Source organism: Amblyomma maculatum, chromosome 8, assembly GCF_055883805.1.
Source record: "Amblyomma maculatum isolate TAMU_Amacu chromosome 8, ASM5588380v1, whole genome shotgun sequence".
Lineage (NCBI taxonomy): Eukaryota > Metazoa > Arthropoda > Arachnida > Ixodida > Ixodidae > Amblyomma > Amblyomma maculatum.
The window spans coordinates 83,558,397-83,565,317 of NC_139351.1; positions in this window are offsets into that span (position 1 = coordinate 83,558,397).

Here is a 6,921-nt window from a genome sequence, read left to right on the forward strand (position 1 = left end):
GTGGTAGGCGAATACGCATACTTAGGTTAGGCAATAACCGCAGATCCTTATTATCAAAGGGAAATAACTAGAAAAACAAGATTAGGATGGAGCGCATTTGGAAAGTACACAAAGACTATGACTAGCAGCTTATCTGTATAGTTCAAGAGGAAAGCATATAACAATTTCATCTTACCTGTACTTATACGTGAGGGCCTCAAACGTGAAGCCTAGCGAAGATGGTTCTACTTACACTGAGGATAACGCAGAGCTATGGAACGGAAAATAGAATATAGGAAGCTTAAAGAGCGGGTCAGAAAAATAACTAGAGTTGAATACATTATGGTGGAATTCAAGAAGTGTGCATAGGCAGGGCATGTAGTGCAATTAGAGTAGAGCCGCTGGTCGCTAAGGATAACAATTAGGATTCGAGGGAAAGGGAAGCGTATCAGCGGGTGAGAGAAATTTAGCTGGGTGGATGAGATTGAGACGTTCATAGAGGCCAAGTGGATGCAGCTAGCTGAGGGCCGGGTTTGTTGACTAACCTGAGAGGCGACTTCGTCCTGGAGTGGTTATAATCTGGAGATGGATGCTGATCGTTATGATGCATGTGGTGTTTTATTGCAATATGAATACTGCGTAAGGTTCCAAGGCGTCGCGTATCCTCGGCGGACTCCACGCTTGACCTTGAACAGCCGAGGAGGAAGCGGAAGAGGAGCAGAAAAAGAAGACTAGTAAGTTACGTCCTCACGTTATACTCTTAGAGGATTTTTATTAAGGGAGAAATTACTTATTCATTCACCCAAGCGCAGCCATACGGCTACGAAGTAAACTCATACAGCTTCCTCAGAAACATTGTAGTTAAAAAAGAAATTCGTCCTGATCCGGGGACCCGGCACCACCGCCTTTCCGGGGCATTCGCTCTACCGACGGAGCTAACCAGGACGGCCAGCAGAGCAGATGGTAGGGCGAGAGCGAATTGATCTATGACTCGAAGTGGGAATGGTGTTGGTCAAATATTTAGAATAATCCCCCAAGGTGGAGTAGATTTTTAAAAATCTGAGGATGGGGTTCACCAACGTCGCGCTTTGCAAAATGGTTTAATTTCAGCGGGTGGAAATTTTATTTACACTACATTAGTAACGTGTTAGCCAGTGAAGACTTTTCTGCAACTTTTACATTGCGTACGTGTAGGGCGGGGGAAACTAGTGTGTTCAATCGGTATATTTTGCATTGTACAGAGTAAATAACACTTGTTTACAGCATCCGTGAAATGTGAAGCGGTGGAAATTGTGTGAACTTGTCCCTTGGTGTCCGTTTGTCAGCGCAAATGTTGGTGTGCCTGTGTAGCGCTACCAGCAATTTAAATCTAACTTTACAATAGTACCAGTAGAGGCGTGATGCTCTTGTAATTGCTAATTGTAGATAAATAAAAGAGCGATGTTATGTGCGGAGCCACAACTGTGGAATCCATGGAATTACAGTGAATATCCATGCCTGTTGCTACATTTATTAGGATATACAGGCCAGAAAATAATATCAAGGGGGAAAATATTCTCTCGAAAACATCTGGAGGGCAGTCAGGTCTCTTCGCCAATATTGCAATGTCGGAGCTGCGCTCAACATACTGCGTGCTCAACCCCTCTATACTTTTGCACAAATCATATAATATTCCTCAATAGTAGGGGCGTGAGACTAGCAGGAGTTTATTTTCACAACGTAACACAAGCACGAAACCGGCCTTTTAGGTAAGATGTTTTGTCCTTAACGTCTTTTTACGTCAATGCTTTTTCATGTGATGGCTGATATCGTGTCAATCCTCTCGCTGGAGACCACAAACAAGGAAGTGGCCTTCGAGGAGCTCCTGGGGGTGGCTCCACGCAAGCGCAGTCTGGTCCGCAGTGTTGCCCTACTCTGCTGTGAGTTCTAAACTAAAAAGAGAATTGTGTAGTTGTTAGATAGAGAGAAGTGTGCCAGACGACCATAGTGTTTCGAAAAACCTTTACGCGCAACAATGCCGATAACTTTAAATACTGATGACACCCATACCTTGGCAGCTCTCTATAATTTTATTTGCGCATACTACAGTCTCCAGTGGTTGCAGTGAAAATTATGCCTTGAACAGTGCAGGAAAAAAAATCCTTTTTAAAAGCAGCGAAGCATTTACACGAGTAACAAATATAAAATAGCCTAAGACGATAGTCTACCGCCACCGGAATGGCGCAGTTGCACTAAGTAGTACCTGCAGCTCTACGGCAAAATTACAAATTAAGATAGCTCAAATTTTAAAATACAATAGCCTTTAACGTACTCTCATAACTCATTTGAGAACTTCTTCAATGTTCCTTTTAGCTTGTATATTTTACCCTTTGATTTAAACAGAGTTGTGGCTTAGAAACGCTTGGTCAATTTTTAATGCATTAATTTCATATTAACACGGATGTGATGGGAACATTTGCTTCCTAAAGATTCCTGCTCAAAATTGGCTCTCAATTTTGCCGCGCATGGGGGACGTAATTTGACAAAATAAATGATCAAGCCATGAAAGGGTGTGAGAAGTTACTACAGGTGATCTTAATAATTCTAGAGGCCTTCAGTATGCTTTTTGTTGTAAAAAAGTTGATATTTCTGACAATAAATTTCACATTTTTTAAACTAGTTCCTTCCTGATTCATAAGCAATTCTCATCATCATTATCAGCCTGACTGTGCCTACTGCAGCCCGAAAGCCTATCTCATACTCTGCCAATTTACCCAGTCTTGCGCATGATGCATCCACTTGAACCTTCAAACCTTTTAATCTCCTCCACCCTCTAAATTCTTGCCACCCCTGCTACGCTTTCCGTCCCTGGGAATCGAATTTGTTCCCCGTAGCGATCATTGGTAATCCTCTCTTCGCACTACATGTCCTACCCGTTCTATTTCTACTTGATTTGCACTAGAATATTGTTGAGGTATATTCCTGACGCACTCTGCACTCTTCCTCTCTCTAAATATTACGCCTACCATTTTCGTTACATGTTATAAGTTGTACCCAAATTAAGTAGAATCCTTTTGGTTAGCACCAACGTTTCCATTCGATGGGTATGTACTGTTAATATGCAACTGTTACATACTTTCCGCAGGTTAAAATAAGGTGAGCAAAGCTCGTTGCTGAGCTTCGAGATTTGGTTTGCAATTTTAATTTCGGAATTCGGTAAAAGGAAACTCCGACTATTATTTGGAATTGAAATTTCGCGAGATGGCGTTACCTTTAAGTGATTATTATTACGAAGTTGAGGTGGCGCCACTAACTTGTGGCATAAAAATGTAGCGCCCTAAAAATCTGCAACACCTGTTGCTCAAAGAATATTTTTGGTACAAAACTTGTCAATCATCAATCAAAAAGAATCCAACACCCTGCTCGTGTCAAAAAGGCAACTTAAGCGAGCAATTGTAGAGGTATTATTATTTTTTAATAATTTAGTATGGGGGGGTGCGACATTCTCTGCCCTCAGGATACCATGAGATAAATTGCATTGCTGAGGCAAAAAGTAAAAAACTAATAGACATTCTGTCCTCAGTAATATGCGAAGATTTCTACATCAAGACGTTTTTGACTTCTTCATGAAATGCCTGATTGCATGCATCGTACTAAGTGGCGTGTTCCTAAGACCTCTCAACTTTCAGTTTTGGTGGGAATTTCCTGAGACATCGCTTGTTATGGGGTGGTCATGACTATGGTTTCAGACATCGTCTGCCCCCTGATACGCAGCTGCGAACTACTTGGGCACTATTATCAAATTAATGTGAGCTCAAGAGGATCAATATTCTCGCGCCAAAAATATTCCACCTCCCGTACGCGGAAAGCTGCAGCATTAGCATTGCTTTGCTGCACATAAAATACTAGGACGTTGTGTTTCTCAGCAATCTAACGACCCTACTAATTGCTGAAGGTTTTGTATTTGAAGAAGCTGAAAAAAAAATGGTTCGAAGTGAATGTTTGGTCATAAACACTTATTTCTGTGGGTTTCCCCTCGGTTCTAGGTTTATAAGAAGAACTGCTTATCATTATTACGATATCGACTGTAGATATTGCAGCCATAGTTCTGCGGAAAACTGAAGGCGTGTCAAAACACAACGTCAATTGATACGCGACCGCAAAGGACGCACTAACACGACCATTGAATCAGAACTGTTCTGAACACGCAGCATTCCTTGGGTCATAAATGCCGCGTACTGAATACTTGTCCAAAATGTGTCTACCGTATCTGTGTCGTTTGGTTCGAGTATTCGTTGTTTTGTTGGGTTAAACGTCCCAAAGCGACTCAGGCTATGAGAGACGCCGTAGTGGAGGACTTCGGAAATTGTTTGCTTCGAGTATAAAAGCCAGGTATGTTATATCGTTGAGTAGCTTTGGTCTAGTACAGTTGTGCTGGACTAACTGCAGGCACCCGGATTGTATACTGTATTTTATTCGTCATTTGTAATGAAAAGTTGAACTTTACACTACAGTATTATATGACATTTTAGGATAGCTTATGTATAGCAGAAATATGCATGAGCAATCGCACGTAATAAAGAAATTTAACGAGAAATGTGCTAGGAAAAATGTGATTCTCGACTATGCATCAATGAATTTTAATTGCATAGCTTTCATCATATATGATTGCACTGCACAATTGAAAGGCGTAATTATTAACCGAAATTTATTATTTTCTGTTCAATGATGGAACGTTATCCTACAACATCGTAATACAGCATAGAAAAGGTCGCGGCGAATTTAATCTAAAAGAAAACGCTAAGGCATGTAAAATTCTTGTAATACCGAGCATTATTCGAGCTAACGCGTGTTCAACTCTGTTCAAAAATATGCAGTGGAAGCGCAACAGTAGCACCTAATTATTAAGCCTTCACACACGCAAAGGTACTTATAGCGACAGTCTACTGCTGGAGCAAGTTAAAAATATTTCCATATTCTTGTAGTTCTTCCCACTTTGTGGTAATATTTTTTGGGGAACTAGCGGTATTACTAGAAATTTACATTTTAAATTCATCAGGAATGTGAGGGTTTAAAACGTGATGACGCAATACTGTGCCATTTCATCGCTACTTATATTTCATCTTTTTGGGGTATTCTGTAGCGAATATACTGCATTTTAGCACTATACTTCAGCGTTATAGAGACAGATCATTGTGATCATATATATTGCTACGAAGGGGGTAAGACGTCGGAGCGCTGAACTACAAGACGATAGGGTAGGGAGCTCAGCTGGTCAACGGCAGCGCGTCCGGCACGAGAGTCCTTTTTCAACGTCTTTCTCCTTCACTTGTCTTCTAAACTTCATCTTCTTCCGTACTGTTACATTTTCCCCCTTTGCAGACGAAGCCCCCCGGGCGAGGTAGTTATTCGTTTCCACGAGAGTGACACGGCTTCATCCGGGCGACATGGGCAACTTCAGTTCTGACTGAACGACGACCACTTGCTGTCATACGTGCTATTTGGTAGTTCACTTCACTGACGCGTTCAAGCACAACGTAAGGGCCAGCGTAATGCGCCAACGTTTTCTGCGCTAAACCACGCTTTCGGAGAGGTCACCAAAGCCACACTAAATCTCCAGGGGCGTAAGACACATGGTTATGCCGGCTGTCGTACCGAGCTTTTGAACGCTCTTGAGAAGCGAGAATTCGCAAACGGGCGAGACGGCGAGCTTCTTCGGCTCGACAAAGAGTTTCCGCAATGCACGGTTCATCATGGACGGAGTAAGGAAGAATGGTATCTAGACAATACTGAGGAGGACGGGCATATAGCAGGAAGAATGGGCTGTAGCCAGTAGTCTTATGGGTTGCGGTGTTGAATGCAAACGTTATAAATGGAAGTATAGTATCCCAATTTTTGTGGTCAGATGCGATGTACATAGATAGCATGTTTGTGAGTGTGCGGTTTGTGCGCTCCGTCAAGCCGTTGGTTTGAGGGTGATATGGTGTGGAATGCCTAAAATGCGACGCACACAAACGAAGAAGCTTTTCCACAACATCTGCCATAAACTGGTGACCTCGGTCACTGATGATCACTCGCGGAGGTCCGTGGCGGAGGATCACAGAACGGAGTAAGAACAGGGACACGTGGTGAGCGGTGGCTGAAGGAAGAGCTGCCGTTTCGCAGTAGCGGGTGAAGTAGTCGGCACAAACCACGATCCAACGATTTCCGTCGGATGACTTCGGGAAGGGACCCATAAGGTCGATTCCGATTTTCTCAAATGCGCCACGTGGTGGAGTCACAGGATGCAGCAGACCCTGTGGCGTGGACGTAGGGTGTTTGTGTCGTTGGCACTCAGTGCAGCTCGCCACATATCGCTCAGTTGTCTGGCGCATCTTTGGCCAATAAAACCGGTCGCGGGCACGATGGAGCGTTCTTGCAGAGCCCAGGTGACCGGAAGTGGGGTCGTCGTGCATGGCGCGTAAGATGCACGAGCGGTAGCTCTCGGGAACCACAAGCAGAAAATTCGTACCGGTGCTTGAGTAAGCCTTTTTGTACAAAAGACCATCACGGAGACAAAATGGGCTGGAAGCAGTGGAATCCCGCGCCTCCGCAAGCAGGGGCTCGAGGCTTATGTCGGTCTCTTGCGCAGTCCGCAGAGCCGAGGCGTCGGGAAACTCGGGCACGACGGAGGCGATGTAATGATCGAAATCACCAGAGTCACATTCGGTCGTAGGAAGAGGAAGGCGTGAAAGACAGTCTGCATCGGCGTGTTTGCGGCCACTCTTGTACGAAACAGTGAAGTCGTACTCTTGCAGACGAAGGGCCCAGCGTGCCAGACGACCAGATGGATCACGAAGGTTGACAAGCCAACACAGGGCATGATGGTCCGTCACAACCGTGAAATGGCGTCCATATAGGTAGCACCGAAACCGCTGAACAGCGAAAACTACAGCGAGACACTCCTGCTCCGTAACAGTGTAG